This window comes from Equus quagga, unplaced genomic scaffold, assembly GCF_021613505.1.
Source record: "Equus quagga isolate Etosha38 unplaced genomic scaffold, UCLA_HA_Equagga_1.0 138773_RagTag, whole genome shotgun sequence".
Lineage (NCBI taxonomy): Eukaryota > Metazoa > Chordata > Mammalia > Perissodactyla > Equidae > Equus > Equus quagga.
This window is the reverse complement of record NW_025796562.1, coordinates 1-22,335: the sequence shown is the minus strand read 5'-3', so window position 1 is coordinate 22,335 and position 22,335 is coordinate 1. Positions and strand designations below refer to the sequence as shown.

At 40.6% G+C, this 22,335-nt stretch overlaps 2 long non-coding RNA genes across 2 annotated transcripts; both read right to left on the bottom strand.

Annotated features, from left to right (window-relative positions):
- Positions 1-10,045: 10,045 nt before the first annotated feature.
- LOC124232874 (uncharacterized) lies at positions 10,046-11,716 on the bottom strand. The gene is made up of 2 exons (XR_006886935.1): positions 11,580-11,716; positions 10,046-10,138 (listed from the first exon to the last, which is right to left on the bottom strand). It is a non-coding gene; the product is annotated as an uncharacterized LOC124232874 (long non-coding RNA).
- Positions 11,717-21,103: 9,387 nt separating this feature from the next.
- LOC124232875 (uncharacterized) lies at positions 21,104-22,329 on the bottom strand. Its single transcript, XR_006886936.1, has 3 exons — positions 21,884-22,329; positions 21,692-21,739; positions 21,104-21,531 (listed from the first exon to the last, which is right to left on the bottom strand). It is a non-coding gene; the product is annotated as an uncharacterized LOC124232875 (long non-coding RNA).
- Positions 22,330-22,335: the final 6 nt, after the last annotated feature.

Sequence of the window (22,335 nt, the reverse complement as noted above, 5' to 3'; positions counted from 1 at the left end):
TCCCTAAAAGTAAGGACTCAGGGATATTTATGGGATAGGAGGCAAGGTGGTCTGAAATGTGGAGAGAGGTGATTGGAGGTGAGGAGAGATGAGGTAATTGATGATCTGCGCAAGTGTAGTCAGACTCTGTGGCTCTTCATAGGACCCATGTTCACAAAATGGCAGTGTTAGCATGATCTGAGGGTGGAGTTTTTAGCCTCTTGACATCAAAAGGTCACCTATCAGACATCTCTGCGGGCCCAGTTGATGAGCTGTTGGTCTCAACTGGCCTGAAGTAGAAAAGGAGTTCTAATTCCTGAAAAACAGCTCACACATCCATTACCATGGTGACCCAGGCTCCAGGAAGATGTTATCCAAAGGAGCCTAGTGGGAGTCAGAAAGCGTATTGCCTAAACAGCACAGTTAACAATGGGTGGGTTAAACAGCTAAAAGCTGTAATCACTAATTGCAAAAAGGAAAAAGAAAATTTAGTACCTAGATACTTAATCATCAGTGGCTAACTCTTTACCAGTTTCAGGATCATCACCATCCAGAGTCAGGTGCTTCGGCCATTTTCAACATTCATTTGCTTTTGCCCTTTTGAAAATCCCAAGTGCTCCACTCCCACCCCTGCCTTCTGAGAAGTGTACCATTCAAACTGGTAGATCTGCCAAACCCTAACCAACATACAAGATGGGCGGGCCTAGAGGAAGCTGCACTGAAGATAGCTGGAAAACTAGTACCTGGGGTCCAGCTTATCATATAACAGACTAAGAGGTGGGTATCTGAGACCAGGCCTTATTTTCAAACAGAAATAAAGCATCAGAAGATCCTGGTGACCTTATTGGGACATGAAGCCATAATTGTGTGTTAACACTGGTTCAAAGACACTTATATCCATTGGTATCCTAGAATTCTTCCATATTTTCCCTAGAGGAATGTGTAAAGCCTTAGCAACCCTTTATGTGATGCAGGCCCCCCGTTATTTTTTACCTGAGACTAGGCATGCATGTTGCCAAAGTGCAATGTTGCATATAACCAACAAATCAGTGGGAACAAATCTGAAGCTTCCCAATACCAAAAAGAGCCCAAAAGTTGGGAAATAATCATAGTAGTTGTGAAAAGCACTTTTGCATGGAATGTATATCTCGACTGCTTATTGCCAGACAGATTATTAGACTCATTACCTTTGAGCCCAATGTCTTTGCCCCACAGAAGCCTCTAATGTAGTGTGTGAATACCTGGGACAATCCACCCACTTTTCCCCCGCAACATTAGGCAATGTCTAGAGACAGTTTTGGTTGTCACCTGGAGGAGAGAGTGCTACTGGCTGCTGGCATCTAGTGGGTAGAGATCAGGGATGTTGCTGAACATCCTACAATGCACAGGATAATCCCCACACAATAAAATGTCAATAGTGCCGAGATTGAGGATCCTGCTCCAATGGATACAGGGGATATAATCCAAAGTACCCACCTTCAACAGATTTTAGCTCTTCTTTCATCCTTTCATCTGTATACTCATTCACCCTGCCTCCTACCTCCAGCACCACACAGAGTACATATATATATGAAGAGTGAGTGTGTGTGTATATTTTTCACAGGGGATTGTTGGTTTAAGAGTATATATTAATTAGGGTGACATGGTTGTTATAACAAATAAACTCCCACATTTCAGTGGCTCGACATCATACGAGATTGTTTTGCCTACAAGCAGCTCATTTTGGTTCCAATTAAGCAATATGTTGGGGCAGTTGGGAGGCAGCACTATCTGCTCCACACAGTCATTCAGGGATTCAGGCTGACAGAGTTTGTACCACGTTCATTATGTGGCTCCTAAGGTTGCTGTGGTCATCTTCATCCAGAAGAAGGAAGAGTGAAGAGCATAGAAGAGCATGTTTGTGGATTTTGTCTTATTCATTTATTAATCTTCATTATAGATATTATGAATAATAACACTTTTTCATATGCTTTTTTGCCATACAAAAATTTCAAATATAGATGGTCAGGTTTTTCAGTGTTTTACTTTATCATTTCTGGATTTGGGTTATGTATAGAAAGGCCTTTACAATCATAATGTTATCAAATATTTACTTTGAATTTTCTCGGTGGAGGGGAAGAGAAGAGGGCAGAGGTGGAGGGGTGAGGAGAAAAGGGAAAGTGAGGGAGGAGGCACTGAGAGATGGGGAAAGGAGAAGACGAGAAGGATGGTTTAGTCTTCTAGCATGCAGACCTCTTGTTTTATAATTTAAAGACTCTCCAGAATTCATGGGCCAAGGCTTTGTAGAGCCCTCAAGGAGTCTGGTTCTTCCAAACTGTCTGTGTGATGACAGCCGCTTCCATGAGCTGAAGGCAGGTCCCTGGAGAGCGGAGCAGCTGTGAGTCTTTAGCAAGAACACTGATAGCAGCTGAGGCACGGCTTTACTAAATCTTGGTGAGGTACCAAAGCAACTGCCATCTTTTACACTAATGAATTCCACTTTTTACTTACATTAGCTGCTCCATGGAGGAACAGCTCTCCAGAATTCTGGCAGTTCACAGTCTGTAGGAAACTTAGCAAAGAAAAACTAGAACTGTTAGTGGAATGAAGAAACCCCTGCTGCAGTTGGTTCTAAGGGGGCAACACATCGCCTCCTCTACTACCCAACCTAGATTCTCCTAAATCTTGGACAACACTTCCGGTGGTCTAGGTAAACATGTGGTGATTCACCCAAATCCCTCCCTCAGGAGTCTGAGTTCCTGGTTTTCAGACCTTTACCACCTGTGGTTGCTATCCTGCTATTTACAACTAAAGGTGGACATGGGCATACCAAGCAAAGCCCTTGTGAATCACCTGAGTGACAAACATAGTCCCCTTGACTCCCCTCATGCTCCTCATGGTGATCGGGATCTATTATCACTGCCCATACAGTAACACCTTCCCTTGTCCACTGGTCTACTGGAATGAGGAGCCCGAATAGAATACATAGTAGCCACAGCTGTGAGTTTAATGGGACTCTTACTGTGCTCCCTGATGGAAGCACCCTCCTCTGGGAACCCGAACTTCTAAAGCAGTAGAGCTTGTTGAGGGGATGGGAGGCATAAAGACCCCAAGTGATTTACTGGGAGTGGTGGTGAGTAGAGTCACTGTTTCTTCCACACCTGGTTGTCAGACCTACTTATTCTACGCTTTGAGGTCACAGCATCATGTAATTGCTGTTGGTTGAAACCTTTGTGTATTCTTCGTCCTGAAGGATAGTGCCCATCCTTGCAGGGTGTCACCTTCAGCATGGTTCCACAGCTGCACTTTCAAGAGGCCCTTCCACTGCTCTGTCAGCTGCAAGCTTCTGTATGGTGTGTATAGGGTAGGACCAAGGGATCTCAAGTCATACGTTCACTGCCACGCTGCCTTTGTTGTAAAGTAGGTTCCTTAGTCCTGGGCACTGTTGTGTACACTCCCATATTAGAAGATCATACCTATGTGAATGCTTGGATGTTGGTTCTGAATGAGACAGTATGGGAAGGGAGAGCAAACCCATACTTGGAATACGTGTCAATCCAGATTAGGATGAATCCCTGACTTTTCAAGGGTAGAAGATTAACAATGTTACCAATTTGCCACCAAATGGCAGATTGGCCTCCACATGGTGGGCACAGTATTGGAATTTAGTTCTTGCTGGAAGGTCACACATCAGTTTTGGCAATAACTATATCAGCCATGGTGAGTGGGAGCCTGTGCTGTCGGACCTATGATCAGTCCCTCTCTGTGCCTCTTAATGAGCCTGTTGTGCAATCTCTGTGGTGGCTAAGGACAGAGGCTGCCTAATGTCTACTAGCTGAGTCATCAAGTGCACTTGGTTGTTTAGTGTCTCTGGTATAGTGGTTAATTTCTGGTGGGCATTAACACTTGATACAAAAGATCCTAACACTTTCTGTCTACTATATGCCTCTTCCTAGATATCGTTGTCCCTGATCTTCCAATCTTACTCCTTCAAGGACCCTGATCAAGCACAAAAGCCATTGCTGCTGCCTGTGAGTTTGTACATATTCTTACCTCAGGCCACTTCTGTCTCTATGCAAAGTGGATGAATCAGAGCACCACCTGCAGTTCTGCCCATTGGAAGGAAGTTCTCTCCACACTGTGTTTGGTCGTCCCTGAGTAGGGCAGCCCACTACTAGCTCACACCAACGTACTGAGCTGACACATTTGTGAGCCAAGCTCAGATTTTTTCCCTCTTAGTTTAGTTCATCATAGGAGCTCCCCGTTAGGTCATAGGTGAGAGCTGAGGAAAAGGCAAAGGTACAACAGTGGTAGGTGATGTGGGGACCTGAGCCATTTGTTATGCAGCTTATTTGTGGCAGATATTTTCTGCTTTGTGTGCATGAAGTCTCTCTCACAACTATTTAACTCTGCTCTTATAGTGCAAAAGCAGATACAGACAACACCTAAATGAAAGGATGATATCTGTGTTCCACCACAACTTTGTTACAAAAACAGGCAGTGGGCTGGATGTTGACCCATGGTCTGTAGTTTGTGGATCCCTGTGCTAGCCCAGTCCCTGATGTCCCCCTTCCATCTTTGAGTGAATTTCTACTAGGGTCTGACAGTACCCAGATGATGAAAGGCATCTGTGGCCAATGGTCCTTTGATTTCTCATGATCAGATTTTACATCTCTTTCAGGGCCCAGCAACATTCTAGGAGCTGTTTGTTGAATGGTGTATAGGTCTATGCAGCAGATGGCCATGCTCATTGCTCCAGAGGAAAAGGGGTCTGTGTTGAAGACCCTCCTATTGGGAATTGCCAGATACCAGATTCCATAAGGCAACTTGTCCTACCACACATATCTCTAGTACTATGACATCTGCTGTGTCAGATGGCCTAAGTAGCAAGGCCATCTTGTAACCTCTACTTAGTATAGCCTGGACATGCTTCCACTCAAAACCAGCACTGCTTCATGTCACCTGATATATGGGTCAGAACAATATTGCCATAGTATAGAACATTGCTGCCTCTAACACCCGAAGAGAGTTACCAAATGTGGGGTTCTTTTGTTAGTGGCAGTAGGTACAAAGTGCAATAACCTGTCCTCTACTTCTGAGAGGATGTCCCATCATGCCCCAGACCACTGGATCCCTCAAACTTTACCAGTGTAGCAGGCCTCTGAGTCTTGAATTGTTTTAACTACCTACCAAGGTATGCATTCATGTAACCAAAACATCAGAGTACATTCCAGTTCTTGCCATCAGAGTCTAATGACATGATGTTATCAATGTACTGACCAATGTGGTGTTCTGTAGAATGTCCAGAGGGCCTGGTCCCTTCTTTTTTCAGGAAAATATTCTTTACTGGTAAACAGAAATTATCTCCTATGTTTCTAAATGTTTTTACCCCCAGCTTTATTGAGATATATTGACATATAACATTGTGTAAGTTAAGATGTGCAGCATAATGATTTGATAAATATATATTTTGCAAAATGATTACCACAATAAGGTAAGTTAACTCATTTGTCACTTCACATAGTTACCTGTGTGTGTGTGTGTGTTTGTGTGTATGTGTGTGTGTGTGTGGTCAGAACATTTAAGATCTACTCTTTTAGCCACTTCCAAGTATACAATACAGTATTGTTAACTATAGTCAACATGCTGTACATTAGATCCCAGAACTTATTTGTCTTCTAACTGGAAGTTTGTACCCTTTGACCAACATTACCCATTTCCCCCATGCCCAGCCCCTGGCAATCACCAATCTACTCTCCCTTTCCCTGAGTTCAGCCTTTTTAGAGTCCACATATAAGTTAGATAATACAGTGTGTATATTTCTCTGTCTGACTTATTTCACTTAGCATAATGCCCTCAAGGACCATCCATGTTGTCACAAATGACAGGATTTCCTTCATTTTATGGCTGAATAACATTCCATTATATATACATACACCAAAGCTTCTTCATCCATTCATTCTTTCAAGGACACTTATGGTGTTTCCATGGCTTGGTTGTTACGAGTAATGCTACAATGAACATAGGCACGTAGATATCGCTTCAAAGACAGTGATTTCATTTTCTTCAGATAGACACCCAGAAGTGGGATTGCAGGACCATATGGTAGTTCTAGTTTTTATTTTTTGAGGAATGTCCATACTGGGTCCCTTTTCTTCACATCCTCACCAACACTTGTTATCTTGACAATAGTCATTCTAAGAGATGTGACGTGACATCTCTTAATGGTTTTAATTTGCATTTCACTGATTGTTAGTGATGTTGAGCACTTTTATCATGTGCCTGTTGTCCATTTAGAAGACTTCTTTGGAAAAATGTCTATCCAGGTCCTTTGCCCACTTTTAAATCAGATTATTTGGGGGGGGGTATCTTTTCTATTGAGTTCTATGAGTCCCTGCTATATTTTGAATATTAATCCGTTATCAGATACATAGTTTGCAAATGTTTCTCCCTCTCCATACATTGCCTTTTCATTTTATTGATGGTTTCCTTTGCTGTGCAGAACTTTTTAGTTTGATGTAGCCATACTTGTTGATTTTTGCTTTTGTTATTTGTGCTTCTGTTGTCGTATCCAGAAAGTCATTGCCAAGACCGATGTCAAAGAGATTTTCTCTAAGTTTTCTTCTAAGAGTTTTGTGGATTTAGGTCTTACATTTAAGTGTGTAATCTATTTCAAGTTAATTTTTGTAAGTGAAATAAGATTGGGGTCTGAATTAATTCTTCTGCATGTGAATATCCATTTTTCCCATTACCATTTATTGAAGAGACTATCCTTTCTCCATTGAGTATTCTTGGCTCCCTTGTGAGATATTAATTGACTGTGCATGCGTACTCCAATATGTTTATTTGACAACAACAAGCAATTCTCCAATTCTTAGTGGACAGCGACTGGATTCCCTTCATTTTAATTCAGTTTGACACCTCTACCTGGAGATAGCACCAAATCCCACAGATTAAGGACTCAGTCCCATAAGACTGCCCTCACTTCACAGACCAATTCCAAATCCAGGTAGCTACCTGTGCTCTGAACAACTGGCTATAAATCAGAGCTTCTCAGGACCCATCCTCAAATTCAATTAATTTGCTAGAGCCGCTCACAGAACTCAGACAAACAGTTACTTATGTTTACCAGTTTATTATAAAGTATATTATAAAGGATACATATGAACAGCCAGATAAACAGAAACATGAAAATAGGTTCTCAGCACAAGAGCTCCTCTCATTGTGCAACTGGAGTGTGCCATCTTCCTGGTACATGGCTGCATTCACCAACCTGGAAGCTCATCCAATCTTTTTGTCCAAGAATTTATATAGAGCTTGATCTCTAGCACCCCCACCTTCCCAGTGGTTAGTAGGTGGGGCTGAAAGTTCCAACTCTCTAATCAATTGTTCTTCTTGGTGACCAGCACCATCCTGAGTCTATCTAGGGGCCTCACCCTAAGTTATCTCATGTGTATGCTCTCAGGTGCGTCAAAAAGGGGGTCCTTATGAGTAACAAAACACATTCCTGGGATTTATACCAGGGACACAGGGATGGTTCAACATCCGCAAGTCAATCAACATGATATACTATGCTAACAAAAGAGAAACAAAAACCACATGATCATCTCAATAGATGCAGAGAAAGCATTCGACAAGATCCAACATCCATTTATGATAAAAACCCTCAATAAAATGGGTATAGAAGGAAAGTACCTCAACATAATAAAGGCCATATATGACAAATCCACAGCCAACATCGTACTCAACGGACAAAAACTGAAAGCCATCCCTCTCAGAACAGGAACAAGACAAGGGTGCCCACTCTCACCACTCTTATTCAACATAGTACTGGAGGTGTTGGCCAGAGCAATTTGGCAGGAAAAAGAAATAAAAGGAATCCAAATAGGCAATGAAGAAGTGCAACTCTCCCTGTTTGCAGATGACATGATCTTATATATAGAAAACCCCAAAGAATCCATAGGAAAACTATTAGAAATAACAGTTACAGCAAAGTTGCAGGGTATAAAATCAACATACATAAATCAGTAGCATTTCTATATGCTAACAATGAACTATCAGAAAAAGAACTGAAGAACTCAATCCCACTCACAATTGCAACAAAAAGAAGAAAATACCTTGGGGTAAATTTAACCAAGGAAGTGAAAGACCTATACAACGAAAACTACAAGACTTTCCTGAAAGAAATTAATGACGACATAAAGAGATGGAAAGACATTCCATGCACATGGATTGTAAGAATAAACGTACTTGAAATATCCATACTACCTAAAGCAATCTACAGATTCAAGGGTATCCCAATCAGAATCCCAATGACAGTCTTTGCAGAAATTGAACAAAGAATCCTAAAATTCATATGGGGCAAGAAAAGACCCCGAATTGCTACAGCAAACCTGACAAAGAAGAACAAAGCTGCAGGCATCACAATCCCTGACTTCAAAGCATACTACAAAGCTACCGTAATCAAAACAGCATGGTCCTGGTACAAAAACAGGTGCACAGATCAATGTAACAGAACTGAAAGCCCAGAAATAAAACCACACATGTATGGACAACTAATCTTTGACAAAGGAGCTGAGGGCCTACAATGGAGAAAAGAAAATCTCTTCAACAAATGGTGCTGGGAAAACTGGAAAGTCACACGTAAAAGAATGAAAATTGACCATTCTTTTTCACCATTCACAAAAATAAACTCAAAATCGATCAAAGACCTAAAGATTACACCTGAAAGAATAAGTCTTCTAGAAGAGAATATAGGCAGTACACTCTTTGACATCAGTTTCAAAAGAATCTTTTCAGACACCATAACTCCTCAGATGAGGGAAACAATAGAAAGAATAAACAAATGGGACTTCATCAGACTAAAGAGCTTCAAGGCAAGGGAAAACAGGATTGAAACAAAAAAACAACCCACTAGTTGGGGAAAAATATTTACAAATTATTTATCCGACAAAGGGTTAATCTCTACAATATATAAAGAACTAAGACAGCTCAACAACAAAAAATCAAACAACCCAATCAAAAACTGGGCAGGGGACATGAACAGACATTTCTCCAAAGAAGACATATAGATTGCCAATAGACACATGAAAAGATGCTCATCATCACTAATCATCAGGGAAATGCAAATCAAAACTACACTAAGATATCACCTTACACCTGTTAGAATGGCAAAAATATCCAAAACAAAAAGTGACAAATGTTGGAGAGGTTTTGGAGAAAAAGGAACCCTCATACATTGTTGGTGGGAATGCAAACTGGTGCGGCCACTATGGAAAACAGTATGGAGATTCCTCAAAAAATTAAAAATAGAAATACCTTATGACCCAGCCATCCCACTACTGGGTATCTATCCAAAGAACTTGAAATCAGCAATTCCAAAAGTCCCATGCACCCCTATGTTCATTGCAGCATTATGTACAATAGCCAAGACATGGAAGCGACCTAAGTGCCCATCAACTGATGATTGGATAAAGAAGATATGGTATACACACACACACACACACACATACACACACACACACACACTGGAATACTATTCAGCCATAAAAAAAGATAAAATCATCCCATTCATAACAACATGGATGGACCTTGAGGGTATTATAAGTGAAATAAGCCAGATAGAGAAAGACGAACTCTGTATGACTCCACTCATAGGTGGAACATAAGCATATAGAGAAAGAGAACTGATTGGTGGTTACCAGGGGAAGGGGCAGGGGGTGGTGGAGGGAGGGCACAAAGGGTGAAGTGGTGCACCTACAACATGACTAACAATAATGTACAACTGAAATTTCACAAGGTTGTAAACTATCATAATCTTAATAAAAAGTTAAAAAAAAAAAAAAAAAGACCTTCCTATCACTTAGGAAATTCCATGGGTTTTAGGAGCTTTGTGCCAGGAACCAGGAAGAAAGTCTAAATCTATTTCTCATTATACCACACTTGGGTTCTTTACAGGATCTAGATTCTGTTCCATTGGTCTATATGCCTGTTTTTATGCCAGTACCATACTATTTTGGTTACTATAGATTTGTAATATAGTTTGAAATCAGGAAATGTAATGCCTTCAGTTTCATTCTTTTTTTTCTCAGGATTGCTTTGGTTACTTGTGGTCTTTTGTGGTTCCATACAAATTCCTTCTTTCTACATTACGATAGAGAGCAGGAGAAGTCACATAGCCCTGGGAAAACAGAAAGTATAGATTTATTTGTCTCATGCAAATATAACCAACTTTTTTTCTTTCTTTCGTTGTTTTTTTGTTTTTTGTTTTTTTTTTTTTTGGTGAGGAAAAGTGGCCCTGAGCTAACATCTGCACCAATCTTCCTCTATTTTGTGTGTGGGTCGCTGCCACAGCATGGTTTGATGAGTGGTGTAGGTCCACGCCTGAGATCTGAAACTGCGAACCCAGGGCTGCCAAAGTGGAGTGTGCCAAACTTAACCAATATGCCACTGGGCCAGCCCCAAGATATTACATTCAACACAGCTGCTATAATTGGTGCTAATCAATGATGAAGTTTTTAGTAGTTCACTATCATTGGCAATGATCCATCCAGTTTTTGCAAGAACCACAATGGTGAATTGATGGGTGTGAGGGGACCAACACTGCTGCATCCTTTGAGTCATTGAGGATGACATTAACCTCTTCCACTACACCCAAGATACAATATTGTCTTAATTTTCTGTCTTGTCTGAGGTTAGGGGACTCTTTCAGGGGCTTCCACTTGGCCTTTCTCACTGAAAACCTCATACTCCACAGGTCAAAGAACCCATGTGAGGCTTCTTGCCAACTCTAAATATATCCACTGCAATTATATATTTGGAAACTGGGGAAATGACCATCAAATAGATGTGTAGACACAGAAAGCCCACTGAGATTTGGGTAGATCTGAGATATGACTCAAATTATTTTCTCTTCCACATATGCCTCTCTTCTAATGAGGTTTCATGCTGGTGCTTTGGTTCCCCAGGTATCAGTGTCAAGTTGGACAATGCATCCGATAGACCTAAAAAGTATCTAAATATTCTCTTTTCTTCCTGTCTGGAGCCCTGAGTGAGTGACCATGTGTACCTTTATGGAAGGACTTGGGGAATCACTAGTGTACACAGTTCCCGTGGTGTTGTAGGGTTCTTCCTCAGGGGACAGAGGCTCTCACTCAACCAGTGGGTTCTGGATCCGAGGATTGGCTCAGGTCTTGAAACTGGGCAAGGGATTGTAATTTTCTATTGGGCAACTTATCTCAGCCTCCAACATATTCATTCTTGATCTGTTAAGTATAATATTAAGCAATACTCTTGTTGGCTGCCCCTCTAGAAATACTTTGGTCTATTAGGTATTTCCATAAAGCCCTTGCAGTCAGAATTTCCTGGCTTCCATTCTGTCATTACTGGCCATTTTGGCAATTTTTCCTTTGTTTCTAACTTGCTGCCACCTCGTCTCTGACTTTTTGGGATCCTATTATCCCCACTGATGCTAGGGAGCCTAGTTCTGTGATATTATCTCCTAGAGTCAGCCCCAGCCTATGAAGAACAGAAACAATGAGGTTGATGTTCTGCTTACCTGCTCATTCCTCATCGCCTGATATACAGAGCATCCTTTGGGCCCTTCCAAGGAAAACAGTCACCTGGTGGTTTTCCAGTTTCGTAGAGTAGATTCATACTAGCATGCCCACTTCTCTGAGCCTTTTCTTTCTCTTCAGTCTGCCACAGTAGTTCTGGCATCTTTACTTGATTTAATGTGGGCCATCACTTTTTCTTAGAACAGCTTTATTGAGATATAATTAATACATGTAATTCAACCATTTAAAAAAGAAGAACTTTTTTTTAGTATATTCGCAGAGCTGTGCACCCATCACCATAATCCATTTTGGAACATTTTCATCTCCCCATGACCATTTATTCCTGAGCAGTCAGTCCCCATTTCCCTCCAACACTCCCCTCCTCCCTAGGAACACACTAATCTACTTTCTGTGCATATGGACTTGCTTATGATGGCCATTTCATATAAATGGAATCAAGGAATCCATTTGATCTTTTCTTTCTGTTTCTTTCATGAAGCCTAATGTATTCAAGTTTCCTCCATCCATAGCATGCATTGGTACTTCATTTCTTTTTATTGCCAAATAGTATTCCACTGCATTGATATGTTACTTTTATTTATTTATTCATCAATTGATGGATATTTGAGTTGTTTCTACCTTTTATCTATTATGAATAATGCTGCATGAATATCATGTACAAGTTTTTGTGTGGACATATGTTTTCATTTCTCTTGGGTAAATACCTAGGAATGGAATTGCTGAGTCATATGGCGACACTATTGTCAAACTATAAGGAACTGCCAGACTCTTTTCAAAAGTGGCAGCACTATTTTATATTCCTACCAGTAGTTTACAAGGGTCCCATTTTCTCTACAACCTCACAGCACTTCTTAATATTGGTCTTTTTGATTCTAGCCATCCTAGGAAGTGTGAAGTGGTATTATGTTATAGATTTGATTTGCATTTCCCTAAGGACTAATAATGTGAAGCATCTTTTCAGGTGCTTATTTGCCATTTGTATATCTCCCATGGATAAATGTCTATCAAACACTTGCTCATTTTTTAATTTGCTTGTTTTTTTCTATTATTGAGCTGGAAGAGTTATTTATATATTCTAGAGACTAGTTCCTTAGATAAATGATTTGCAAATATTTCCTCCCAGTCTGGGGCTATATTTTTACTTTTTTGAAGGTGTCCTTCAAAGCACAAAAGGTTTTAGATTTGATCAAGTCCAGTTAATGTAATTATCCCTTTGTTACATGCATTTTCAGTGTCATATTTAAGAAACCATTGCTTAGTCCAATGTCAAGAAGATTCATGCATTTATTGTCTTCTAAGAGTTTTATAGTTTTAGCATTTATGTTTAGGTCTTTGATCTACCTTGAGATAATTTTTTTCAGATGGTGAGAGGTAAAGGTCCAACTTCATTCTTTTGCATGTGGATACACAATCATGTCAGCAGATTAACCTTTCCTCATTGAATTGTCTCGGCGCTCCTTTTGAAATTCAACTGACCATAAATGTGAGGGTTGATTTCTGACCGCTCAATTCTATTTTGTTGATCTATATGTCCGTCCTTATGCTGGTAACACGCTGTCTTGATTATTGTAGCTTTGTAGTAAATTTTGAAACCTGGAATGTGAGTCCTCAAACTTTGTTCTTCTTTTTCAAGAGTGTTTTACCTAGTCTTTTGAATTTCCACACGAATTTTAAGATGAACTCATCAGTTTCTGCAAAGAAATCAGCTGGGATTTTTATAAAATTGAATTGAATCTGTAGATTAATTTGGAGATATAACCATCTTAATACAACTTTTTCACCATCCTGTATTGAAACTATATTCCCAATGAACAATAACTCCCAATTCACCCTTTCCTCAGACCCTAGAAACCACCAGGCACATAAGTGTATCATAGCATCTAAAAAGATGCTCAACATCATTAATCAGTGGAAACCACAATGAAACACCCCACCCACTAGGATGGTATATGTAGTATATATGTATGCATATGTTGGCATTTGCATATCTTATTTGGAGATGTATTTCTTCAATTCTTTGGCCTGTTTTAAAATATGGTTGTCTTTTTGTTATTGAGTTGTTGGATTTCTTTATGTATTCTAGATATTAATTGCTTATCAGACATTTGATTGGCAAATATTTTCTTCCATTCTGTGGTTGCCTTTTTACTGTTGATATAATCCTTTGATACACAGAAGTTGTTAATTTTGGTGAACTCCCATTAGCCTATTTTTTCTTGTGTTGCTGTGCCTTTGGTGTCATATCAAAGAAATCATTGCCAAATCCGATGTCATGAAGATTTTCCCCTGTGATTTATTCTAAGAGTTTTATAGTTTTATGTCTTATGTTTAGGTCTTTGGTCCATTTTATATTAAGGTTGGTATATGGTGTAAGGTGAGTGTCCAGCTTTATTAGTTTGCACGTGGCTGTCCAGCTGTCCCAGCACCATTTGTTGAAAAGATTATTCTTTCCCCCATTGAATGATCTTGGCACCTCTGTTGAAAGTCAGTTGACCATAGACATATGGTTTTATTTTTGAACTCTCACTTCTATTCCATTGATCCATATGTCTATCTGTATGCCAGTACCACACTGTCTTGATTACCATTGCTTTGTACCAAGTTTTTGTTTGTTTGTTTGTTTGAGAAAGATTGGCCCTGAGCTAATATCTGCCGCCAATCCTCCTCTTTTTGCTGAGGAAGCCTGGCCCTGAGCTAACATCCATGCCCATCTTCCTCTACTTTATATGTGGGACACCTGCCACAGCATGGCTTGATAAGCGGTGCATAGGTCCCCACCTGAGATCTGGGCCACCAAACCCCAGGCCACTGAAGCAGAACGTGTTAACTTGACTGCAGTGCCACCAGGCCCGCCCCTGTAGGAAGTTTTGAAATTGAGAATTGTGAGTCCTCCTACATTGTTCTTTATCTTATCAAAGACAAAGCCTATTGTAGCCTATTGTAGATTCCTTGAATTTCAATCTGAGTTTAGAATCAGTTTGTCATTCCTAGCAAGAAGTCAGTTAGGTATTTGATAGGCTGTTGAATCTATAGATCAATTTAGGGAGTATTGCCATCTTAATAATAATAATTCTTCTAATTCAGGAATATTTTTCCATTTACACAGATGTTCCTTAATTTCTTTTACCAACATTTTGTAGTTTTCAGAGTGTAAGTTTTACACTTCCTTTATTAAATGTATTCCTAATATTTATTCTTTTTGATGGTGTTGTAAATGGAATATCTTCTTAGTTTCATTCCTGGATTATTTATTGTATAGAAATATAATTGATTTTTGTATATTTGCCATCATGTCCTACAAATGTGTTGAACTTCTTATTCGTTCTAATAGCTTTTTAGTGAATTTCTTAGAGTTTTCTGTGTACAGGATCAGTCATCTGTAAATAGAGATAGTTTTACTTTTTCCTTTCCAGTTTGAATGCATTTTATCTTTTTCTTGCACAATTGCTCAGGCTGGAACCTCTAGCACAATGTTGCGTAGAAGTGGTGAGAGTGGACATCCTTATCTTACTGCTGATTTAGGAGGAAAACAACCATTCTTTCACCATTAAATATGATGTTAGCTTTAGAGTTTTCATAAAAGCCTTTAACCAGATTGAGGAAATTCTCTTCTATTACTAGTTTGTTGAGAGTTTTTTTTTTTTAATCATGAAAGGGTGTCAGACTTTGACAAATGCTTTTTCTCCATCTATTGAGATAAGCATGTGGTTTTTGTTTTTTATTATATTAATATAGTGTGTTACATTAATTGATTTTTTTGAATGTTAAACCAACCTTGCATTCTTGGAATAAATTCCACTTAGTCATGGTGTATAATTCTTTCTGTACATTGTTTGATTTGACTTACTATATTTTGTTGAGGATTTCTGTGTATATTCATAACAGATAATTGGCCTGTAGTTTTCTTTTCTTGTGATATCATTGGCTGGTTTGGGTATCTGAATAATACTGGCCTCATGAAATGATGTGGTGATCTTTCTTCTTCTCCTTTTTGAAAGCGTTTATAAAGAATTGCTTTGAATTCTTTAAATATTTGGTAGAGTTCATCAGTGAGGCCATTGGGACCTAGGCTTTTTTTATGGATAATTTTTATAACTGATTCAGTCTTCTGATTTCTTATAGGTATATTAAGGGTGTCTACTTCTTGAATCAGCTTTAGTAGTTTGTATCTTTCTATGCATTGATGTATTTCATCTAAGTAATCTAATTCTTGGCATATAATTGTTCATAGTATTCTCTTAAATTCTCCTCCTTTCTGTATGGTCAGTCATAATGTCCTCTCTTTCACTGCTGGTCCTAGTAATTTGAGTCTTCTCTCTCGCTCTCTTTTTTTTTTCAGTGAGTCTCGTTGAAGATGTCAGTTTTGTTGATTTTCAAAGGACCAAATTGGATTTAGTGAATTTTATGTATTGTTTCTCTGTTCTCTTTTCTCTACTTATTTAATTTTTACTCAAATCTTTACTTTTTCCTTCCTTCATCTTGCTTTTGGCTTAGTTTTGTCCTCTTTTACCTTTGACTTAAGGTGGAAGGTCAGGTAATTGAATTGAGATGTTTCTGTTTTATGTAGGCATTACGTCTATAAATTTCCCTCTAAGTAGTGTTTTAGTAGCATCCAATAAATTCTGGTATGCCGTCTCTGGATGTTCCTTAATCTCAAAGTATTATCTGATTTCCATTTTGATATCTTCTTTGATTCATTGGTTATGTAGTGATGTGTTACTTGATTTCCACATTTGTGAGTTTCCCCAGTTTCTTTCTGTTATTAGTGGATTTCTAATTTCATGCCACTGTGATAAAAGAACATACTTTGTATTCTTTCTATCTTTTTAAACTTATTGAAGTTTGTTTTGTGGCCTAGCATATGGTTTATCCTGAGGAATGCTCCATGTGCATTTGAGAAGAATGTATATTTTACTGTGCTTGGGTGAAGTGATCCATAAAGGTCAGTTAGGTTTATACTTTTGTTTTTTAGCATTGCTAAAGTCTTCTTGTTATTTTTTGATCTTCTGCATAGTTGTTCTATTCATTACTGAAAGTGGTATACTGAAGTCTCCACCTATTACTGTTGGATTGTTTATTTCTCTCAATTTCTGCCAATTTTGTTTTCATGTACTTGGTGGTCAGTAATTAGGTGCATATATGTTTATAATTGTTTTATCTTTCTGATGGATTGACCCTTTTATTGTTATAAAATGTCCCTATCTGTCTTACTAGCATTTAAGTCTCTTTTGTCTGATACCAGTGAAGCTACTCCAGTTATTTATGGTTGCTGTTTGCCTGAGATATATTTTCCATCCTTTTAACTTTAATCCATGTTACTTGAATCTCAGGTGTGTCTACTGTAGACAGAATAGATGTATCTTGTTTTGTTTTCAGTTTAGCAATCTGTGATTTGATAGACTGTTTTAACTCAGTTTTATTTTATTTATTTTGTTGATGTTTATATGCTTTTTTTTCTTAGTGAGGAAGGTGGGCCTTGAGTTAACATCTTTTGTCAAACTTCCTCTTTTTTTTTTTCTCCCCAAAGCCCCAGTACATAGTTGTATATCCTGGCTGTAGGTCATTCTAGTTCTTCCATGTGGGATGCCGCCACAGCATGGCCTGATGAGCAGTGTGTAGGTCCGCGCCCAGGATCCGAACTGGTGAACCCTGGGCTGCCGAGACAGAGCACACAAACTTCACAAACTTAACCACCTGGCCATGGGGCCAGCCCCCAAACTCCGTTATATTTAATGTTAATATTGATACAGTGGCTTTATGATGCCATTATACTTTTATTTTCTATGTATCTCATGTCTATTCCCCCCCATTCCTTTTACGGGTTGCTTTTTATTAAGTGCATATTTTCTACTATAATACTTTAATACTATAATACTTATTTAGTAATTTTCACTATACTTTTGAGTTATTTTCTTAGTAGTTACTCTAGAGTTTACCATATCATTATCTTATCAAAATCCACTTCAGATTTATAACAACTTAATTTCAGTGAGGTATACAAACCTGACCATAGCTCAATTTCTACTTCCTCCTTTTATGGCTGTTTTGTTATACAAATCATATATAAATATATTACAAATCCAACAATACTTTTAATAATTATTACTGCATATAATTTTGGAGAGTTTGTATTGCTACATCTTCAAGGTCAGTAATCTTTTCTTCTGCAATATGAAATCTACCATTAAACCCATCTCACATTCAGTGTATATTTCAGCTCAGACATTTTCATCTCTGGAAGGATGACTTTGGTCTTTCATGCACTTTTGTATCTCTTATGTAAATTGGTAAACATAAGGAATATATTTACAAACTGGTTTAATGTCATTTTCTGCTAATGCTAATGTCTGTGTCAGTTCTAGTTCCGTTTAAGTTGATTGTTTTCTCTGCTTTATGCATTGTATTTTCTTTTTTTCTTTGTATGCCCAGTTATTTTTTATTTGATGCCAGACATTTATGGTTTTACCTTATTAGGCACTAGACATTTATGCATTCCACAAATATCCTTCTGCCTTTATTTCTGGGATACATTAAATTATTTGGAAGTTGGAAGATCCTTTTGGGTCTTGCTTTTAATATTTGTTAGGCCAAATAGGGCAATATTTAGATTAGGGCAAATTGTTCCCCACTACTCAAACAAGACCCCTCTGAATACTCTACCCAACACCCAGCAAATTGTAAGGTTTTCCAGTCTGGCTGGTGGGACAGGCATTATTCCTAGCCCTGTAGAGTACTAGATATTATTCTTTGTAATCTTTCTGGATTAGTCTTTCCTGTCCTGGGATAGTTTCCTTGTGTGCAAGCACTGATGAGCTGAAGACTTGAGGGGACCCCTCTGCAGAATTCCAGTGCCTTTTCTGTTCAGCTGTCTTCTCTATGCGCTTTCCCTTCCACTGGCTGTTCTGGGCCCCCCCAATTCACAACTCTGTCCCCTCAACTCAGCAAAGCTCCTGGGCTCTGTTAGGGCTCCTCCTCCCTGCACTGTGTCCTGGAAACGCTCTTAGGAACTCAGAGATTTTCTTTTGCTGAGCTAATAACCACTTCCCCATCTTCCACCTGGCCATACCCCATGGTAGAGAAAACACGACATATCTGTCAGCATATGTCTTGCCTTTTTCTTCACAAGAAAAAACATTTTATTGTGTATTTAACACCCCTCCCTACCCTGAATGCTCTCTGGTCATTGGCATCAGTGCTTCCCAATCTGACTGAGCCCCAGGATTGCTTGTGGGCTTGTTACAGAATACGCAGGCCTCTCTCCAAAATCACCATCTCAGAATATTGGGCACAGCGCCCGAGAATCACTGCCTACCTCTGAGGCTGATTCCCATGCGGGAATCCTGGTCCATGTTCTTCCTACTAAACGTGTGATCTGAAGACCAGCAGCATCAACACCAAACTGGTTATACATGCAGAACCTCACCTCTATTCCTGACTGTGTAGACCTTCAGGAGATGGCCAGGGGATTCCAGTGCACAGGAAAGTCTGGAACTACCTAGTCTCCATGCCTCATAGATGTGGTGTCAGAACTGTGCAGTCTGCTCTGGGTGTGTGGACTGACCAGATACCTTAGTGCCTGGGGCCCGGAGTTCAGTTCCTGTTTCTTTCTCTTCTACAGTCTTTAAACCTTTGGTGACCTCATCCGTTCTCAAGGCTTTAAATATCATTTATATGGCATCACCTCCGAAGTTAGTTTTCTAGCCCAGACACTTCTCCTAAACTCTAAACTCACATATCCAACCACTAGAACTAACCTCACCTGCATATAAGAGATGTCTCTGTTTCAGATTTCCTAACTGGATGTCTATGATGCTGCTTCATCAAATGTGTTTCTACAAGTCTTCCCCAATTTCACTGAAGGCACTTCATATCTTTCCACTTGCACATCTGAAATTTGGGGTGTCCTCCTTGACCCTCTTTCTCATAACCCAGATTTAATCCATTAGGAGACGCCGTAAAGCCCATCTTCAGAATGTATCCAGAATCCAAACAATTCTTGTTATTTTCCCTGCTCACACCCCAGACAAAGCAACTACCACCTCTAGCCTGGAACACGGCACTGGTTTCCTACAGTTTTCTCTAGTGGCTGCTCTCCCTTCACCTCTTGATTCTGCACAGCACCACACTGATGCTTCTCAAGAGAAGTCACACCAGGTCGATCTTCTGTTCAAAACCATCCTCTAACTCCCCATCTTAGAGAAAAGTCAAAACCTTCCAATCTCCTCCAGGTCTACATGATTTGGGTGTAACTCAGACGTCATCTCAATTGCTCCCTGATCCAGACTCATCCACCTCCTCACTCTTCCCAGGACACACAGACACACTCCTGCCGGAGAGCATTTGCACTGGAGGTTCCCCTGCCTGCGAAGAACTTTCTCAAACATCCTTGTGGACAAATCATGTCCTTCACATCTTTACTCAAGGTCACCTTCCCAGTGAGGCCCACACTGACCACCCTAGTAACACAGCCACCTTCCCTGTCCCCACACACTTATACTCTGGGTCACCTTCCTCAAAGCACTTAAAACTTCTAACATAAACACGTGCCTTCCTCACCATGCTTACGGCATACAGTCTGCCCCTCCCCACTAGAACACATGCTCCCCAAGGCTGGCAATTTTTGCCTGTTTTGAGTTCACTAAAGTTTCCTAGATGCAAAATTAACAATTATCAGTTGAATGAATGATCAGCATAGAGCACCTCGCTATTCTACAGACAGTATCTTTATTAATGTAGCCTCAGGCCACATGCTGTTTGGTGGCAGCTACAGCTCAATGTCCACTCACACTGACATCAGTGCCGCCTGTACTTTTCTCACAAGCTCGGCTCTCCCCTCCCTCATTCCCACAGCCGCCCCCTTCACCACTCACACACAATTATACTTCCCTTTTTAGAAAAAAGAATCCTAGGCTTATGGGTCCTATTTTCCAATCAACTGTGAATCTACAGTAGCCTCTGCTTTGTAAATCCAGTTTAGATGGGAGCCAGCACTAGGATGACTATAGAAAAGGGCAGAGAGAGGGGTGCAGGCTGCAGAGAAGACAGAAACCCAACCAGAATTTATCTAAGATGAGAAACAAGTGGATCCCTCCTCTCTGCTAATTCTAGAATCTGTTTCTCTAAAAAAGAAGAAAAGGTGGAAAAAATCTAGGAAACAACCCTAGAAGGAGGGCAAGAGCTGGATGAGTCTGAAAATTCATCTCTCAACAGCAAAGTCTCCACAAAGAAACAAAATCTAAACACACACAATGTTGGGGCTGAGGGCCGGACCCAGGCCTGAGCTGACCCAACCTGACGAAGCCCTCGCTGCCCACGGTGCTGAAGCCCAAAGACACAACAGCGTCCAGGTGATGTCCGAGTCCCTGTGATCACAGGTCCTGGTGGGACAGGATTCTACTGAAGGGACCACAACAAAGGAGCAGCAAGGATGACCCAGCTGAGGAACGACAACATCACAGCCCACGATGCACTGGGCACCCACTGGGCACAGGCCCCATCCACGCTCGGCTCCTCACGGCCTTATCCTGTCTCCACCTGCCACACACTCAGCACAACAAACCCACGGATTCTAGAAGGTTCTCAGTGCTTCCATTTATTTCCTCTCTCAAACTTTAGGAAATTTCTTCTTTAATTAACACAACAATCCCTTATGACAAGAATTCGAAAAAAAATTCATATTTGGATTCACATTTTCAACAAGGAAGCAAATCATTACTATTCGGTGCAACAGGAAGTGGAGACAGGGATGGAGACGGCCCAGCCACACCTCCGCTGGAACAGGGAAGTCATCAGGGCAAATAACACAGGTAAGTGTGTGGGCGGGTCGTGGTGGGCAGGCGGGGAGTGGGCCAGTCTCCCCACCTCCTCTTATTATGCTAATAGGAACACAGACACACTCAGATGCCAGCTGCAGAAAAACTAGACAGGATTCTTGAAGCCACAAAGTGGGAGCGTGAACAAATCTTGCGTCACTCAGTCCCCGACAAGCCAGCTCACACTAGGAAAGAAAACAACCATCAACAAATTCAGGTCAGTCACACAAGTGTTGATATTCTCAATAACCCACTACGTCCTCAAAATGTCCCAACGAATCCCCAAACCCAATCGTGTCCCCTGTGCCCCAACTCCTTCCTAACTTCAGGCCTCCAGGGGCTCACCTTTAGGATCCATGAGAGACACGTCAGAGCCCTGGGCACTGTCACTGCCTGGGGTAGGACAAAAACAAGACCTGGTCAGAGCCCACAGGAGAGGAGACTAAAGGAGGAGCTATGAGGTGAGTGAGCTCCCTCATGGGCTCCTGTCTACACTATCCCAAGGGTCTCAGGAATCAACCCCCAACCCAAACTTACCTGCAGCCTGAGTGTAGCTCCCTCCTTCTCCACCTGTGGGAAGATAACAGGGAGAAGACTGGGTCATGAGATACTAGAGGAGCCCCCTAGTCCTGGACCACAGAGAAGTTTCCAGAACAGTAACTGAAGACTCAGGGAAGGATTGAGAAACATGAAGAAAGGAGATGTGTGGGGACTGGACCAACCGGAGTCCGATCCTGAGCAAGGACCTTCCCCTCTGACCTTCGACTGCTAGAATCAGGTCTCCAGCACCAAAACTATCAAGGTGAAGAAATCTGTCTTTCATTTTCACAGGTGCTTTAATAAGAGGGTCAGCAAGCAGCTCCAGAGCGGCGAGCACATGTGTGTGGAGGGGAATCCCCATGAACAACACAGGGCAAGTTCCACCTGGGGCTTGAAACCCCCCAGGGGAACAAGAAAACCCCAATCCCCACTCCCTTCTCTACCTGAGC